This window comes from Fukomys damarensis, unplaced genomic scaffold (genome assembly GCF_012274545.1).
Source record: "Fukomys damarensis isolate Sample0158 unplaced genomic scaffold, DMR_v1.0_HiC HiC_scaffold_22, whole genome shotgun sequence".
Taxonomy (NCBI): domain Eukaryota; kingdom Metazoa; phylum Chordata; class Mammalia; order Rodentia; family Bathyergidae; genus Fukomys; species Fukomys damarensis.
In genome coordinates, this window is record NW_022900934.1 from 7,572,975 (window position 1) to 7,593,646 (window position 20,672).

Genomic DNA, 20,672 nt, shown 5'->3' on the forward strand with positions numbered 1-20,672 from the left:
ACATACATACATACATGTATGTGAGAAAAACAGCCATCTGGAAAAGGTAAACCCAATTCAAAAATGTGTCACATACTCTGCTCAGGATCAGAGATAAATGTCATAAATACAACACTGCTACAAAGGAAGTCATCACAAATAGTACTCAGATCAAAGTACCCACTGCATTATAAAGCATCTGGCATTGCTATTTATATATACACCTTCCTGTCTCTGATTTGTGATTTTTCTAATCAGTTAACAGAAGTTTTAACCCAGTTAAAATATCAGCATAATATTCTTAAATTGACCATAGACGCATTGATGATTACTGGAGATACTATTAAGGTATTAGAACAAGAACAGATGTTCTGTTATAACTGAAGTCCACTCAGATTTTCTTATTAAAATTTGAACTTTAAGGCCTGGGATTTAGCTCAGTGGTTCCGCTGCCTGCCTTGCAAGTACAAGGACCCGAGTTCAATTCCCAGTACCAAAAAAGAAAACAGGGAAGTCATTCAAAATCTGAACTTTATCACACCAAGAATTGCTCTAGGGTTCAATAGGTCATCATTTGAAAAAGAAAGGGTTGTTATGAAATAAGTAAAATAAATAATTTCTCCCATCAAGATGTTTAAATTAATTCTCCCATGAAGTTAGTTATTGCTTCTCTAAATAATTTGCAATTTTATCCTGAAACTAAAAAGCACCCATTACAAGTGAATACCTACTCACAAAGAAAAACTGTATATTTTAACTCCAATTTATAGGCCTCCAAGAGACATTATTTATGCATTTTAATGATGACTTAATACTTGTTTTTAAAAAGAAAATATATAAAGCTCTCAGGAATGAGAGGTAAGGGTTAGTCTTTGGAAAGTGGAAAGTTGGTATTTAAAGAGCATTTCTAAAGTTTTAGATTTTAATTTATTTTCTGTGAGAAGAAGCGTCATCAAACATGTCAAAGAAGGAGCAATATTTTTAACCTTCCCTTTTTCAGCTCTTGGAAAACAGAAAAATTCAGTCAAGTTTAGCCTTCGGTAAGGGTCACAAAAAGTCAACAGGAAGAGGAGAAATTGACCACCCGGAAGCGATTCTACCCGGCGTTAGGATGCTGCACCTCACAAATGCAAAGCCTACTGGAAATGCGCTGGCAAACTGTTAAAATGAGCCCGTCAATAATTTATGCACTAAGATGTTCAATGAAATATTTTATTTTAACAAAGAACATTTGGTGTCGCATGCTAACGAGCAGCAAGCATATTTGGATATGTGGTAAAGCAGTCCCCTCTACTGTCCCGCTGCCTCTTCCTCAAACAGTTATTAATAATAAATTAGCGAGCTCAGTTAAACTGAAGGTCCGTTTATAAAGACTCAATCACCAGAGTGATTATTGGGGGATCATCTCTGGATGTTTACTCACCTGCAGAGTCAATACTTGTAGCGCTCTAAAGTCTGCCCTTTAAACGCCTACATTTTCTTATGAGTTACCGGGGATTTCCACTGTCCCCCATCAGCCGCAACTGGAAGGGCGGGTTCCAATATCACGCGTCAATCCTGGCCCTCCCTTTCCATTCCTGCATGCAGCAGACCGATAAAGCACTGTGCGCCTGGTTTGCACGAGTCCCCACCATCTGCCGAGGACATCACGTGAAGCGCCACGTTTCCGTTCTTACAGTAACCCCGTGTAAATGAAAGCTGAGTACTCTCATCGACCTTGTTTTATAGAGCAAGAAACTGAAGCGCAGGGGACCACTGGTCTGAAGAAATCCTGGCTAGTATGTGTTGGGACTAAACTTGTCTTTAGAATCCAGCTGTTAACCGGAATTTACTATCTCCTCATTAAAGCCTGAGTGTCTTTCATACAAACACCTTTTCCTAAAACCCAAAGGGCAAGATTTGATTTTGCATTAAGAATTTTTCTGTTTACATATTTATTGATGGTCATGTTACTCTTACTCAACAAATAATAATTGTTTACAGCGTGTTGTTTTACTCCCCCCCCCCCGCCAAAACTCGGGACCTTGAGCTCACCCGGCAGGCGCTGTGCCACTCACTGCGCTACATCTGCAGCCTTATGATGTGAGGCTTTGATATTTGGAGAAACATGTTTCACTGTGCCAGTCATCAACCGTCCTACCATTTCTGCAGTCAGATGCATGAATGAGAGTTAACACTTTCCCAAAGTAGTTTGGGTTATCACCATATTAATTCTGGCAACTACCTCGCCAAAAATAAAATTCTGATGTTCACAACAACTTGGGTTGGAGGCTTCCGCAGTTACATGAAGCTAGTGAAAAATCTCATCAACGACTTGTTTTAAGTAAAAGCTTCAAGGCCTATTTTTCTATACAAGTTTGCTGAGAAACAAACAAGGCTACTTAAGATTTTATAAAGATTGATCTTGTCTAAGTCTAAAGGTATGCTTACAGTAAAAACAAATGGCAAGAAAGTACACAACTGTTAGCAGAGTATTATTAACAATGCTTTAATTTTCCATACACTCCCCTTGATTGTCTCCATGCATTTCCCCTTCTGTATTTAGGGAGTATTTTCTGAGCAGAGCACTGATTCTGTGTTACTTGTTGCACAAGAAGTCAATGAGTAACTAAATGGGTAACTAAATACCATTCAGGATAAAACAAAATAATTCTGATTTTCCAAATTCCACAGTCTAGGACAACATATAAGGAAAATGAAAATAGTGCATTAACATCAAAATCTAAACTCTCACCAAATCATTTAAATTATGAAGAAAAATATGAGTTCCTTTAAACGTACAAATTTCTCAGAACTTAGAAATATACTTAGACTCACCAAACATCTCTCATGATGCTCCTGAAAAAATGGGGTAAAGAGGGTGGAGCGTTTTTATAAAGCATGAAAATTTTAGTATATTCCTAGAATATAACAAGCTATTGCATAGAAAAGTTGATTGAATTTTTAAATTTATTTTACTTACCCCATTTCTTTTACAAAAGGTTTTTAAAATTATGCAGATATACTTCACTGCAGAAGGCCTGAATGTTGTCAGTTTTCAAAAGAATAGAATCTAAGCTAACATAGAACCCCAAATTTATGCTCTGCCTAATGCAGAACAAGTAAATCAATAACTCGTTAAATAAAGTGCAGATGCTCCTTGATTTCTGATGGAATTGCTTCTGGAGAAATGCACTGTGAATTAAAATATCATAAGTCAAAATGCTCTTAATATATTTAATGTACTGAACATCCCAGCTCTGCAGCACAGCATGGCAGAATACTGGCTGCTCCCTCTTCCCCGTTACCCTGTGGTGCAGCTCTTGGCCCTGGCCAGCAATGCAGGTGTATCTTACGGCCAGAGAAAAGAGTAAATGGTCACTCTGACAGCATCATAAAGTCAAAGAGTTGTAAGTCAACCACTCTAAATCGGAGGCTGTTTGATGTCCATAGCGTACAGAGTGCAGCACTGGCACACGTAGGACAGTGTACTAGAGTATAGTTGGAGCAACATCTGGAATAAAATAAAGATGGGCAGGGGATGTCGCTCAGTGGTTCCGCCACCTGCCTTGCAAGCACAAGGACCTGAGTTGGATCTCCAGTACCAAAAAAAAAAGGGAATAAAATAAAGACCCTATCAATAGTCCCATTGGCCTAATCTAAAACATAATCTCTGTTCATAGATTCACAACACTTGATTATTCAGTCAAAGTACCATCTTTGACTCAAAGAACAACAAAACAATTTAGAGGAGTGGATCACTTCCCTATAGAACTGACCATTAATATGTCCCTGTGGTAAGTTACACAATAGATACGATGTCTCAAACGATGAAAATAACATTTCTTTCTGCATAAGCAATTATTATATGCCAGGCACTCTGCTAATATGACACTGGATTGTCTGATTTAATCTTGAATATAATCCTGTGAGAGAAGCAGTATTATAAACCTTATTCTTCAGTACAGAAGGCTGAGTTACAGAGTTTAACTAATTTGCCCAAATTGTATATATAAGAAGTGGTAAAGCTGGAATTAGATTTAAACAAACTGATTCCAAGTAAGTTATCTGCCTAATTTGTAAATCAGCTGAGAAGGTTGGAAGATACAGAAAATCCAAATAAATCTAGTACCATCACCCAAGAGACCATCCAGATATACTCCTGTACTAATTCACAGATCTGTCTCCCTACAAACTAACAGGTACCTATCCTCTGTTTTGGTTGCAAAGACGATCAGGCCTTGGAACACATTCAACATTAGACTCCATTAGAATTCCCAAAAGACTTAGATACATAGCAGAAAGACTATTGATTTCAGAGATAGAAGAATCCAACTTTCAGATAAACAACACCATATGCTTGGGCTGGGACAACAAAATATATTCCCTTTGTCACCATAGAAAAATCAACCTTCATGCAAATCTTTGCCAGAAAACATTAGATGAATAGGCTATGGAAAGCTTCTGTAGGAACCAGAAGGGTTTGAAGTCCATTTGTGGGCTCCTTTCACAGATTACACGTGAATCCTAACACTGTGCAACAGGTGAATGGAGCCACCCAAACCAAAAACGCTTCAGCATCCTCTAGCATCATTCATGAGTTCAGTGAGCACTTAGGGAATGCTAACAGTATGAAAAGGGAGAGGTGCAATGGCGAATAAAATATAGTAAATCTGATGAAGATACTCCCTGATGTCTGTTAACACACACACACATACCTTGCAAAAATTTCTTCCACGATAAGGATGGTTTTACTTATTGGGAAAAAAAGACTTTGGTAAATGATTCGCATATATTAACTTGTTTAGCAGGGTTGGTTTCGGCACAGCTCCCAACCAACCGCTGAAGAAACCAAAGCAAAATGTGGTCAACACCTGGCAGCAGTCGACATGGCGGCAGCAAACCACTCTCCATGCTGCCCTAAAGCCAGAACTGCAATCGCTTCTCAGCCTTTTGGCTAAGATCAAGTGTAAAAACCAGAACCGCAATCCTGAGTCCCCTTCCCGTGATCCCCCAGCTCGGATCCGCATCACCCTCCGCTTCCTGCGGTGCACAGAGCCGCAGGCTTGGATTGCTCCTCCTCCACGTTTCTCGTGGAAATGCTTATGCTGTTCTTCCACTGTCGCCATTTATTTTACTAAATAAAAGCTATGGGAGGGGCTAATGAGTAACAGCTGAGTGGCTCTTTTTTGTTTTGTTTTGTTTTTTTTTCCTTCCCCATACTATGTTGATTTTGTATTAAGTGGGCACTATTAGTTACATGGGAGTACTTTTTGTGCAATTTTGTTCGAAGTAGCAATTACTCAGGAAAAAGTTACAACTCTTCAAAGATTTTGCAGCAAGGGGTAGACTTATAACTGAGTTTTCATCTTGAAGAGTCAGTTGGGAATTTACTTCACAGATCTCTGTGAAAAGCATGTTATTTTTCTGGAAAATAAATGAAAGAATACAATAAGCTCGCACTTGCACTGCGTCTTTTTCCCCCTTCCTCTTTCTTCCTGGAATGTCAGCATGATGGCAGTAGCCACAGCAGCCATGAAGGGACAGTGAGTGAAAGTCACGTTGAGGAAAGCACAGCAGAAATATACACATAACTTGAATCAATGCCAGCATCATGCAGCTAACTTCTCATTCCTGGATTTTTTTTTTCCTCAGCCCACTAACTATGGAAGAAAAATAAATGCCCATTTGATTAATTCATTGTAGCAAATTTTACATCTCCTGCACCTAAAAATAATCACAAGTGATAGACTAACTTTCAAAGTGAAATTATTAACATTTATTCTCAGTGAACACCTTACTATAACTGTCAAGCCTTTAGAGTAAATATTATTACTGACAAAATTTTATTGACTAAAGCATGAGGTACGTATTTTAAGCAATTACATGCAAAGAGAAAAAATTACTCTGAAATTGCTTTCCCTATTGTTTCTGTTACTCTTTCCTTTTCTGGTTATTTCTCACCATTACATTTTACCAAATGACCAATAGAAAAACAAAAGATGCTTTGAGTTCAGATAGATTTTCTAACAATCAGTTATTTGCAAAAATGATGACCCTAAAAATAAAAAAACAGAGTTGGAAGAGATTAGTATTTTTAAATATCCATTGGTTGATGTAAATTGGGCAATCCAGTCTCAGACAAAATCTGATTTGAATTCAAACAACTTAAAATACTACTTAAATCCATTCTTTATGAAAAGGATGTGAGGTTTTTAAAAGATGGCGCTTTTAAATACTTTCTCAGTTTTCTGCAATCCCAATCATAACTTCTCAAGCACATTTGGCTCAAAGTCAGCCATTTCCATGAACACAGTCTCCATTCACAAGGGAAGGCGGGGAAGTCTGATGGTCTAAGATTATCAAGAAAGGGTTGTGGTGAAAAATGGTCACTGGCTTGTAATTTCCCTTTTGAGAAACAGAAACCCCAGAGGAAAAAATACAGACATGAAGACAGTCTCCGAACTGCCTCCGAAAGAGAAATCGTTTAGATTGCTCCGCCGCCATAACAGGCCGAAGTTTATTGTTTTGTTTGCAGACTGAGATGGGCAGAAAATAAATATCTGAGCTGAGGGCATCTGGAGATAATGAACCTCCAGAAGTACGACTACAGCCTACGGTGTTTTGGGAAACATCTTCTGACAGAGAGGAAAGGAGATTACTTAGCAGGGGGAAAATTCTAGCAGGGGTGGAACAAAGAAGCTCCGATGAGCAAGAGCAGACGCTGGGAGAAAGGCCGTTCCCACCGTCGGCCGCCACACACTCTCCGGGCTCACCGGTGGGCAGGATTCACTTAACTTCCACAGATGGCCTTGGGCATGTGTGATGCTAATCAAGCAGAGAAGCCGGTGAAACTCCACAAAGCGAGATTCTCTTCCGAAGCCTCATCCTCCTGCAGGAAGCAGTCTGACAGCATCCCGGGCAGGAAAAAATGAGCCGTGCTCCTTGTAAGCATTTAAACGTAGCAAGTGGTAAAAGGAGCTCGGCACTAGGAAACGGGGAGTGGACTTGGGTTCCGGTCTCTTTTGTAATTAAGGAAGACTTGTTTGGGTTATTTTGTTCATTTGCTTATTTCGTATCCCAGAAAGCAAACTTTGTCCCTCAAGTCATCATGGAATGGCAGGTTTTCAGCTTCCTTTGCTCATTCACAAATAAATGTGTGGATTTCACAGATGTAGGCTCAGCACCTCCCATGCCTGATGCGCTCTTCCAGATGCTGAGTGATCAGAGATGCACTGGACACAGATACGTCCTTGAGAGGTTAAGGCAGGACAAAGGGAAATGTACATGTGTGTGTACAAGAAAATAACTGGAAAAACAGGGGTGGATGAAAGAACCCTCTGTGGGCATAGTACGTGACTTTGAAGCAAATGGCTGGTTAGAGCTTAGCCGTGATCGCACAGAGAAGGCAGTGGGCACGGGCACGAGACCTGGAAAGGACGCTGTTCCTGCGAAGGAGGGAGTTTGTCCAAAGCAGCACCCACGGAAGGCCAGGAAGTGGCAGTGTGGCATCATGACTCCCCTCTCCATCCGCGCCAGCACCATTCAGGAAGCTGGAACGTCAGCTCCTGGTCAGCAACTCCATTTTTGACAAATTGACTCATTTTTCTTAATAATTTTACGTTTTGATCCTAAGCTGTTAAAAATTAAAAGTTAGCATTTTTGACACAGATAGGAAGTAGACATAACATAAGACTGACAATAAAGCAAAATGGATGAATTCTCCCTAGGTCTCCCTGCTGCCTGAAATCCACATCAGTGTTGAAATGGAGATTAACAACAGGTAAAAAAGACTAATACAGAATCAATAAGTAGGTGAGGGGATGGATCTGTCAATAAGCCTGATTTAGTCTATCTTGATAGTACGCATAATCTCCAAACCTCACACTGTGCTCCATAAAAATATGTAATTATTTTTTAATTTAAAATTTTTAACAATACCTATTGAAACCAAACTACAAATTCCTCCTTCGTACAATCTAGAAAGAACCAAGAGAAAAATAAATAAATTTCTTTTCACTGAGTCTGCCTAATGTTGTGCCCGAGTTCTACAAAAAAGCAGCTCATGTTTACCAGAGATGTCACACAGGAAAAATCAACCGACAGAGGCAGGCAGACTTGGATGCACATTCTAATCCTACAATAAAATAAGGAGACTATTCCATGGTGAAACTATTAAACTCTCCTGTAAGATTTCACCCTCCCTCTCTCTCTCTCTGTCTGACTTCTCATATAGATATATGAGAACATATAAAGACTTCTTTATTTATAATGCAACAGATATAAAAGAGACAGGCAGACTGTGAGATATTAAAATGTACATCTATATCACTCTACATATGCACACACACATATAGATATATCTACATCCAAAATTTTTGATTTATAAATCTAGGTAGATATATAGATAAATGCACACACACACATATATATAGAGAGAGAGAGAGAGAAACAGAGATAGAGACAAAGAGTCACACATGAGCAACATCAAAATAGAGTACACAGCTATATCTATCAGCAGAGAGACTGGTATACTAGGCATGGAATTCAGTATTGCAATCATAATAATAGAGTTAGAGAAAGTCTGGTATGAAATTATGATACTTCAGAAATCACTTTACATGTTTCTGAGAAAGAAAGGATACATCAAACCAAAATACAGTAACACACACACATATATATATATATAGAGAGAGAGAGAGAGAAACAGAGATAGAGACAAAGAGTCACACATGAGCAACATCAAAATAGAGTACACAGCTATATCTATCAGCAGAGAGACTGGTATACTAGGCATGGAATTCAGTATTGCAATCATAATAATAGAGTTAGAGAAAGTCTGGTATGAAATTATGATACTTCAGAAATCACTTTACATGTTTCTGAGAAAGAAAGGATACATCAAACCCAAATACAGTGCTACAAAGATAATAAAGACCAATAAAAAATAGCGCTAAGAGGACAACATATTAGTTAAATTTCAACAAAGATTAAATTTTAACAAAGACTAAAATGGAAGTACTAATCCATATGCATATGACCACATAAAAACATAAAAATTTAATTTAATTTCAGACGATTTCAAAATAGGTTACGCTGTTGTCAAGTTCATATCTGTCAATCTTAAACGACACTCTAAGATTTTTCAGGTATAAAGAGAACCCTCCAAATTACCAAATGCTGCCTATTTACTTTATCCAGCAACATTGGTCTTTCAAGGGAGAGTGTTCTCCTACAGATTTTCCTGGTCAATTTCTTTCTTTGTTAAATCAAAATAATATTTAGTCCAATGTTTGAGTATTCTGGCAAAAGATCATCAGAGACTGCTGCATATAGTTAAGGCTCAATTATTCATATGCAAATAGTTATAATGTATTTTTTTAATCCCTGTCTGCCATTATCCTTCTGCCAAGCAGAGTTTGCTGGCAATTGCCTCCACTGCTGATTGAGATATACTTAGGAAACCCACACATGTTTCAGCATGAGCCTGCTGTAAGAAAACACAGTCAAACTAAATAATGCATCCCCAAAGCAAGTATCAATTAGAGCCAATGATATAAGCCTCTGGGCTGGTGTCCATTGGTACAGATCAACGAAAACGGTATTTTATCTTCATTTCATGCTTGAATATATAAGAAAGTAACCGAATGGATAAAGCACTCGGTTCTCACATCTGCTCTTTCCATTCTAGGTGTCCCTGTGAGAGTAAAATAGTTAAGAATACCACGTATCCTAAGGAAATATCTCTGTCCCTGGTGCTGATACAGTTGATTGGCCATTCTTATCTTTCCTTATAATTTGAGGATGAAAATCGTGCCTTTCCTGATTTCTATTCACCCTCATTTCTTTCTCATGGAAAATAAAAGCAAAGAAGATGCATCCTATTGTGGTGACACGAGTCCATATCTCATAGGAAAAATAGCACATAGTTGGCTTGTCCATCTCCTAATTCAAACTGAAGAGAACTTGACAGAGCTGCTAATTGGAGAGTGAGTACAGTACTTTCATTTATACATATTGTGTATTATACAACCTGTACTACAAGACACACTTTACTAAGTGTGGGCAAATGCACTGATTTACGTAACATTTGCAATAACATGGTAAGGTCAGAACTAGAAACGCCCTCATTTTACAAATGTGGAGACAGACTCAAAAACTTTTAGTTTTTGTTTTGTTTTGTTTTGTTGCCCAAAGAAATATTAAGAATGTGGCAGAGGCATGATACGAACCCTGGCATGCCTGAATCCAGGGACTGTGTCTTTAATCACCTTGGTCTTCTACCTCTTCCACTATTTCCAGAGCTATGAACTTCATAAAATTAAACTATTACAGGCCGGAAGCATTAAGATCCATAAGAGTTAAACTCAGACATTCACAAGCTCAAAAGTGGTTTAAGCCTGAAGTCCTTACAAAACAGAGAAATGAAAGTGGTGGGGGACAGGGAGATAAAGGTCAGAATCTGGAAGGTCATATAAACCCCCATACAGACTTCCAGAGTTGGCCATCTCAGGGTTGCTGCTTAATGCTGTTGTCTCTTCTAACTTGTTTACTGACAAAAGGTCATTTCAAATGCAGTGCCTGTTTAGTAGTAACATACTGATTTTTATCAGCATTTCCAACCAGATTGACTAAAGCTTGAGAAGGTCAACCACACTGAGTCAGAGGCTCTGGCCACACGGAAGTACAGACTGCATTTGGTCTCAAACACTTCGCTCTTTCACTGATTACTCCTGATGCCAGTTCTATTTAATCCTGTCATCCACAGACACAATCCCTTATGTTAGGCTGAAGGACTCAAAGACTCAACACCACAGGCAATCTTGTTCCTTCTGCGATCAAATTACAATCAAATTTCAATTAAAGCAGCAAGTGTATTTTATGTAAGAGAAATCTCCTACATTATACTCATTTTAAAGGAGTGCCCTAATCTTCCTGCTGCTCTGTTACAGAAAATTAGAGAGATAAGTTGTTTGCCTACAGAAGTCTATCCCAGAGGGTATCTCTTGTTTTAACTATTCCTTCTTTGGTTACTGAAGATTGGTTGTCTTTTGTGTCATGACTACTCTATCTCTCCAGCTCTGCATGGTTTGAGCAGCTGAGTGACTGAGGAAGTAGAGTACATGACTGAGAAGTCAGCATGTTTCATCCCATGAGTCACACCGATGGCTACAAAGGTAGACATATGGCTCAAGTAAAGCAAATGAGGTTCCATTTTAGTTGTTTTCTGGAACTTTGGGCAAAGTAACTGCTTGACAGGATGGTAGCATGTAATCCTGGAGGAGCTAATGGTCATCCTAAGAAAAAGATTGCCTAAGGAGATTCGCCACACACAGAGACCCAGACACAGGAAGGCAAAGAGAAGTGGAGAAATTCCTGGGATGATATTGTCACCAATCAGTTGAGGGTTCTTTTACTCAATTTGCATAGAAATCATGAATCATCAAAGTGCAGCTCTGGGCTTTGAGCCCCATTGCCCTTCATCCTTGATGTTACCACTGTGGCCCTGAAGCTGCCAATCAACACACCTCATGCCAGATGAGTGAGTGCAGCCTGCTGCTTGTGGGCCTCTGCTATTGATGGCAGCTGGAGCCAGCACCCACCACTTGACTCTACTGGTTGCTGATCTCTGCTGGTTGCTGGCCAACACGAGTCAGTATCTACTATGTCAGATGTTGTGAGTTAGTGCGGCCCCTTCTAGGTCTCTCCCACTGCCGGTTGCCATTAGTCAACACCAGCTTGTGTCTGGTGCTCTCCACCAACCCTACATTAGCAGTTGTTGCTCTCTGCTGCAAATCTTCACTGGCTGCTGGCCTCTGGGGCTCTTTGGAGCTAACAGTATCTAATACTTATAGCTCTTTTTTTAAGTGACACCTGTGTGCACACTTTTCAGGATAAGAATCATGAGTAGCTTTACAGGATCTTCCTAGCCCACACAACATGAGAAATAAATCACTAGCAGATTTACCGAGCCATAAGAGTAAAGCTTTATTTGAACAGGAGGACCTGCACTGCAGCATGGGAGGGAGGGCCTCAGCATATCAGAGGAAGCCCTCCTAGACAAAGCCAAGAAGTGTGAAAGGAGTGGTGCTCATGAAGCAGCCTGTCATTGGTTGGTATTCATATCTGCTGATTAGTCCAAAGTTGAGGCAGTGATGGATCCATATTTGAGCCTGCTGGTTGGTCCAAAATCCAGTCTGTACAATGATCCAACTTGATTTAAACTCAAACCTTCAGATTGGAGCCTCCTGGTGAGTGAGTCCAAATTCAATTCTATGCTTACTTCAAATTTGAGCCCACAGCAGTCTGGTTAGATATCTCCTAGAGTGGATGCAGGGCAACCAGAAAAACTGCAGCCCTCAATGTTTTAGTTCGACAGAACATCAGAAGTGAGCAGTTTGGTAGCTGCCACATCGCCATAAAAATGGTGAGGTCAAAAGTGAGGAAGCTTCAGGAGGTGCAGCTGTATGAGTCACAGCTCACTGGGACATAAGAAGGTTGGGGATATGAATAATGGGCCCAGAGGTACCTCCCCAGTCTTTCAATGTTAGCCCAGATTACCCACTGTTTCTTTAAAACAGCTGGCCCCAGAGCTGAGAGAGCCATGGAAAGAACAGCCACAGAGTAACCCTAGGAGTGGTGGAAGGACACAGGCAAGGGTCCAGGCCCTCCTCAGGGGACCATGAGAGCAAGAGAAGTGAAGAGAGGGTGGACAGCTGCTGATCAAACCACAGCCCGCTCTGGCCATCACAGAAAAAAAAAAAAAGGAAATGTGTCAGATACTTGTTTATCTCACTTTTGGAGCCCATAGAATTAGCTGAAGCCATAAGAGATGGTTTGTTTTCCTTTTATTTTTATTCATTTTTTTCTTCCAGAGCTAGGTGAAAGAGGGATCTTGTTAACATGCAAGCAAAAAATTACTGATTATAAGCTTCAAAAATAATTTTAGCTTTACCAGTTTAAGTGTTTCTAAAGTGAAGAACTCTACTTTTCTCTCCCATAATAAATGTATGCTTGGTAAGCTCTTCTTGCAGTGTCAAGAGCATATGCAGGGAGTCAGTTCTCAATCTTATAAATGGAGAAGAAGCAGAGCAGAGAGAGTGGGGGGGGCTTCCAGGCCATGCCCCCAGGGACTCCCTCTTCTGACCACAGCCAACCTTATCATTTATTCTGTCATTTTACCCAAGAGAGTTGAATGAACTTGGGATTCGTAGACAACTAATTTTTAATTCTAAGCCCAGCTCTTCCATTTCCTGAGATTTAGGACTTTGAACAAACAATTGCACCTTTCTGAGTCTAATTTCTCCAAGTAGCAAATGAGGATCATCATAGAACCCTCAAAGGATTTTCTAAAATTAAATAATATAGTAGGCTTTTTGTGGAAAAGGCACACATCTATTTTATATGTCTGTGTCTTCACCATAGGAAACAGGTTCTAACACAAACCAAGCAATCAATAAATTCTGGTGGGCTAGATGAACATACAGCTATAGTACATGGAGAGTGTAAGATGGTGCTAGGCACACAGTACAAAAATATGACACAAGAATGTTAACTATTAATAGCAAGGGAAATCATAAGTTAATTAACAGAAGGAAAAGTAGGAGTGTTTATTCAAAAGAGCAGCATTGCTAAGGTATGTAGTTTCATATATAATATATACATATATATTTTTGAGATGTATAAAAAATTTTCAAAAGTAATACCTTAATGGAGAAAAATGCATTTCTGAATTGTCTGAAAGAACCTTTCATTCCAACAAAATGACTCATAGAACTTGTTGCTCAAATTCCCACTTCCATAAAAATGCTTGAAAATTCTAAAATTTCTATTCATTTTTCCCAAAAGAAACTATATGTTTTATACATATACACACATACATATATAGTTATATAGATAGATGAATAGATAGATAATAGCCCTTCTCTTTCTCCCATACACACACTAAATATTTATCCTCCCTAGACCCCTAAAGAAATTAGTGCATAGCTTAGCAAAAAAAAAAAATACACACACACACACACACACACATATATATGTATATATATATATATATATTCATGGACATGTAAGTCCAAGGAACAAGTACTTCTTAGGTGAGGTATGGAGGGAATAAAAATGGACTTACAAATGAAAAGAGAATAAAACTTTATGCTTCAAAATCTGGCTCCCGTTTCCAAATAGTCTTGTGTTTCTAAGTTCTTCAAAAGCTACTTTTGTAGAATCTGTCAGGTCTTAGTTAATAAAGCTTAACAAACCCCTGTTAGAGGCCAAGATATGAGAATGAGTGAATGCAAACATTGAGGAAGGAGATATTTTATAAGATCAAACTGTCTGGATTTAAATTGCACCTCTGGCACCTAACCATAGTGAGGCTTTTCAGGAGGTACTGGAATTTGCCTGGTCCCTAATGAAACCATTTAGAGAGCTCAGCTCTGAACAGAACACTCTCAGTGCCAGTAATAAAGATGAATTAAGAGAATCCAGTTTAGCAGCTTAGTTTTCTATATGGGAGAATCCAATAAATGTTTGCTTTTGTTGTTATTATTGTCATAGTTATATTTGTGATTATCATTGTGAACACTTCGCCCTAATCTGGTTGCTCTGTAATACTGATCTGGAGATTTTTGATGAGTAATGACGTAAAAGGTGGTTAAGCATTTTGTAACTGAAGCCATGTTTGCTGAGGCATGTGAAAGACAGAAATGGGGCGGGGCTTGATTTTCCAGAAAGTAAGTTTAACGTAGCAAGCTGATGAAACTTATCCCAGGGAATCAGCTGTCTTTCTCTACATATAACATTTCTAAATTATGAAACACTGGAGAATCCCCATTCATTTCCTGTTACTTAACGCTGCCTTTGGAGTCAAACACTGATCTGATTCCTAGTTCCAACACTGTGTGTTGTTGTGCAACTTCACCAAGTTCTCTGGGCTTCAACGTCCTTGACAGCAACATTGAGATGACAGGGTGCCTTCCCTTATGTGTCCCCGGGAGCAGATCGTGAGACAGAGCTTTGCACGCTGTTAGTGTGAAAGGAGTCAGAGCACCACCAGGAAAGTGGAACATTTGCACATAGATTCGCTAAAGCCCATGGGTGGAGGCAGTTAAATCCTTGCCCCATCTGGCCAGCTGTATGCTCATGGGGGCAGCAAGACTCTGCAGTTGTGGTGGGAGTAGGGGATGGTGAGACTTCTGCACAGGCACTGCTGGGTTACACAAGCCGACCCAAGAGGTAGCAGCACGGAACTGAGATCGTGCACTATGAACAGGCAGAACTTAATGAGGCTTCAGAGAGGAGTAAACATGATCCTGTATTAAAAATGTATCTAGCATTATAAGTAAGTAAAGCACCCAGCACATTATAAGCTATCAAAAAATGTTAGCTTCCTTAAGGTGGCAAAAAGAAACCTTTGGTCTTTGTTTTGGACCCTTTTTCTCTTCTATGTGTCCAAGGTGAAATCATTCTTTCCTGGAAACCATGCCCAGTTAAAATGTCAAGATGGCCTAACAGAGGCTCTAAACTTCAGTAGTCCTACAGGGTGGACATCACATCTGTAACAAAACTAACGCTTTCAAGAGTACAAGATTTTCCTAAAATATAACTCCTGAAATTCTCCATTGTATCCATATTCTGAATTTAACATTTCAGTTACTGAAAACTGCAAGATTTAAATCCAATTTCAATGAATTCAATGCTACACATATTTGTTTTGCACCTACTCTGTGCAAGGTGACATGCTGAGGTTAGGAACATGGGCATGAAAGGGACACACGTTCTCTTTCCTTAGAGAATGCCTTTAACAACATATTTTTATAAATTCTGAATCAATGGGTAATGATGTATGCTTCGTCCATTGTTTCCACTCTTTCAGAAAAACTGTAGTTTAGTAAATTCCACTAGAATAGGTTAGCCCTGTAACAAAAGAATAATAATATTGAATAATTCAAGAAGCTGAACAATTGCTTAGTTGCATTTTCAGCAAAGCTTTTCCAAGCACAAAACTGAACACATTCTATTATCAAAGTTTATCTCTTTAACATCACTGAAACCAAATCAGCAATATATATTTATATTTATTGAAAGTGCTTCTGTGTCTGTTTGTGTTGGATTAAAACATAATTATAAACTTGAAATTTGAATCAAACTCTACTAAGAAAGTGGACATCTGTAAATAATTTTGTCCATTTTTTTTATTTCTCAGAATTAATTGAAAGGCTTTTTCCTATTAATTAAAATGGAAAGATCTTTATATTTAAAAACAAAATTTACACGATCTTTTATTTTCAGTGAGTTCTTTGAACCAACTAAAGGACTTGAATATCATAGTAGCCAACCTCCAATAGAAATAATGAGGATGGCAGAGATTTAGCTCAGTGGTGCCACAGCCTGCCTTGAAAGTGCAAGGTCCTGAGTTCAGTCTCCAGTACAAAAAGAAGGAAAGAAAGAATAAGGATGGTGAAAAGTATAAAGTTACCTACATCGATGGCATGCAAGAAGTACTGGAAATCAGAATGATTTTTTCCTCAATAATTCTCTTAAGAGATTGAAAACATGAAAGCAGGAAGATCCCTAGTATGCTGCATACAGGTTCAGAGCAGAAGTACTTATGCTTAAAATGCATCATTTGCTTTTCTTCCAAGATTTCATGAGCTGTATGTGAATTTCTTGAAATAGAGGATAGTAGGACTAGCACTTTAAAAGAGATTCACCAGACACACCCTATCTTATCAATTAAATTATTTAGTAGGTCCACGTTTTGACAACCTTTTTGTATATAAAATGTCCAACATCTTTCGCCTTTATGGATCTCAAATAACCCACTGTCTTTATAGTCACTGTAGCTGCATTTTCTGTACTACTTAGCAGTGTAGACCTCCCCTCCTTAGGAGAGCCAGGAGCAGGAGAAGGACACTGCAAAGGCCTCAGGCCAATGTAAAAGCTCACCATCTTTCACACCAACATATCCCCCAAATGCCAAAGTCCTCAGCTGGAACTGACAACAAATCCTGTATTTAAAACTAAATGCATTCCTTCTGCTAGCCTGTCTCTTCTACCCCACTTATCTCAAACTTAGCCTTGCTTCAGTGCAGTGTTACCTATTACATCCATCACTGTACAGAATCATAGTTTGCTTAGCTTGCAGGAAATGTTTCTCGGGATCTTTTCGTAGAGAAGGTGTGGATGGGAGAGGAGGCTCCCAATGCAGAGGCAAAGGAGGGAGCTGTGCAATTTATGCTTCACTGGATCACTGGCTCCACTCAGCCAAACCACTCTGTTCAATCACCAAGAGACTAATCAGTCCAGTCTCTTCTTTGCTTCAATTATTTTCCTCTCAAAGTCTGAGCCACATATAGTTTTTATAGTTCTCTGGGTTTTATTTCAATTAATTAATATGCAAAACTCCCTAAGCATATTGAATCTCTAAAATCTCATAATGTACAAAACCTCTTGCCAAACAACAACTCTATTGAGAACCTACATGACAAGGAGTATTCTAAGAGCATCTGTGTATTCAGTCACTCCCCACAGGACTCCTGCAGGCTGGTCACCGGTACTCTTGTCTTATGCAGTAATATACAGAAGGATGAAGAAGTTAAGTAACTCTCAAGGTCTCACAGATGGTAGGCTGTCACATTGGGATAAAAATCTAGGGTGTGGGACAATCCACAACTTTAATTATACTACTTCTATCCTGTACATTAAACCCCCCACTTTAATACAGAAGAAAATTCTAAACACGACTCATCAACAAACAGAGAGTGTAAGAATTTTATGGTGGTGATCCCTAGCAGGACATTTGGGTGCCATGAAGCCAAATGTGTGCAAGGCGGTGTCTAGGTGAGTGGCCAAAAGGCTGCCATCCCCCCCCCGTACTAGACCTTGCTTTCCTCACGATGCTCACCCCACATGGAACTTTCCCCAGGCCACTCTGTCCCTGCCTTGATTCCCATGGCCCTGGTGGAGCTCACAGAAGCCAATCTGACCTCAGACCCCCAAACCAGAAAGGATCCAGATTAGGCCCATGCATTCTCCACTGTAGAGAATTTGGAATTGGGTTTAAGAGACTCACTGAGGCTCAGAACTTGAAAACAGATCTTCAAGAGGATTGAAGTTCCATTTTATTTTCTTTTCCCTGCTTTGTTAAACTCCTTTTAAGTTTTAGTTTTCACTTTTATATTGAAAAAGAAAATTTAAAAATGTTTATGGTATTCAACATTATGTTTGACATACACATCATGGAATGAGTACATCAAGGTAATTAGTAGACATATCACCTCATTTTTCAGTGAGAACTTATCTTTATTGGATAACATAAAAAAATCTACTCTTAGCAATTTTCAAATGCAGACTATCTTACTATAATCATCATGGTGTACAGTAACTCTCTTGAACCTTTTCTTCCTAACAGACTGTGTACCCTTTAACCAACATTACTCCAGTCCCCAGCCCCAGCCTCTGGTAACCACCACTCAACATGGTCAATGAATTTAACTTGACATTCCACATGGAAGTGAAGTCATATTTTTCTGTTGCCTGGCTTAGTTTGGTTATTATAATGTCCTCTGGGTTCATCTATGTTGTCTAAAATGTCAGGACTTCCATCTTTTTAAAGATGAAATCACCCTATTTTAACACAGAAGAAAATTCTAAACATTATTCATATATATATAATACATATATATATATATTGTATAGATATATGTATATATATGTATATATATATATTACATTTTCTTTATTCACCCATAAATTGACTCAATATCTTAGCTATTGTGAATAGTGAACAGTGCAGATGTTTCTTCCACACACGGGTTATATATTTTTGGGATATATAAACAGAGGTGAAATTGCTAGATCATGTGGTAGTTTTATATGTAACCTTTTAAGAAACTTTCATAATGTTTCGATAATTGTCACAGTAATTAACACCCACAGCAGCCATTTTCTGCCATGAGAATAAAGAAACAGAAAAGACATAGCCACAAAAACAGGGAAAAATAAATCACCTCCAGAGAAGAATGGAAAGGAGAATCATGGAACTCCTGAGAGAGGAAAAGGATACTTTTAGTTATTAAATGTATAGCTTCCAGTTCCAATCCCTCAAACCTGTGCATATTTTGTGATCCTGAGTTCAGAAGTGTCTTGATCTTCCCAAATGGTTACACACACACATACAAATGCATGCACTCCCATGCACACACACTGTCACAGCTTGTATCTAGATGTGCCCTTCAATGCCTCATGTGATCACAGGTGGGGCATTTTAGAAGGGGCTGCATCTAGAGTGCGTGATGCTAGGATTACTAAATTAGTTCACTGAATGTTTTGGCATAAATCTGGGTGTGGATAATGGGAAGACCCACCCTGGATCTGAATGCTACCCACCCTAAGGGTATGGATAGAATATAAGGGAGAGAAAGAGGGATGATCTCTCTCATCACTTGCTGCTGCTGCATCCTCACTACTTTGCTTCCTTCCTGCCTTCTGCCTGCCATGAACTGTTTCTCCTCCATGATATTCGCCTGCTGTGCCACACTGCCTGGGAGCCAGTCAACTATCTATAAACTGAAATCTCTACAAAGTGTGAATCAAAATAAGCCAATCCTCCTTTAACTTTGGGTGTTGTGTATTTTGTCTCAACAATGAGAAAAATAATTAAGACACACACACACATACACTTTCTAAAATTGTATCAAATTTCACTGTCTCCTCTACTTCTTGGAACCAAAAATTACCATGACAAAAAATAGTAAAGCCAATCTCTCTGTGAAGTCTAGTTACAAACAAAATGCTAACATTGCTATAATATTAATTCAGGATGATACAAAATGTAGACTCTGTATTTTACTTTGCAACTTACCATCCTGCTGACCTTTATTTCATGAAATAGAGAAATGTTTATCTTGTACTAGTGCTAGATTTTTGGAGCAAAGGTTTTTGGGGCAGCTGCTGAGTCAAGATTAGAACTCAAGCTGGGCATAATGATACACGACTTCTAGTCCAAGAATTCAGAAGGCTGAGGCAGGAGGATTGCAGTGAGTTTGAGGTTAGCATGGCTACAGAGTGAGTTCAAGGCAAGCCTGAACTACATAGTGAAATCGTGTCTCAAAAAAAAGTCAAACAAAATAAAGATTAGGATTCAAGCTGATGTACAATCTTATAGACAATGTTTGAGTCATAAATTCACAGTATCAAGATGCAATAAGTGAAACATGAGCAATCAGGGATCCAAATTAGCTATGAGTTTTATGGTTCAAAGTCTCATGAAATTCTAAACACACCTAATTTATAATGTGTCATTCATGGTTCACCAAGGGAAATCTCAAGAGAGATATATGAAGTCCCTAGCTGAAAATGTGAAGTTGTAATAGAAGTCTTGTTGCTTCCTCCAGTCATTAAGTGGTTCACATCCTTGGCTGAATATTTACTTACTTAGCAGATTATGAATTAATAAAATGAAAGGCAACCACTGTAACTTTCATGGGCCAGAGTGTAGCTGTGTACAATTAATAGATGAGATGTTGATGAGTTGCCCATAGCTGCACAAACTCCAGAAAGTTGCTTAACTGCCCTGAGCTTCAGTCTTCAGACTGTAAAATTAGCACATCAGTGTGTCCTCCCTTGGGGTGTTGCAAAGTTTCTTGAGAGGATGCTTTCTGAGCTCCTACAGGGGCTGGCGGCTCAGAGCGAGAGTCCCTGAGTGTGAGCTC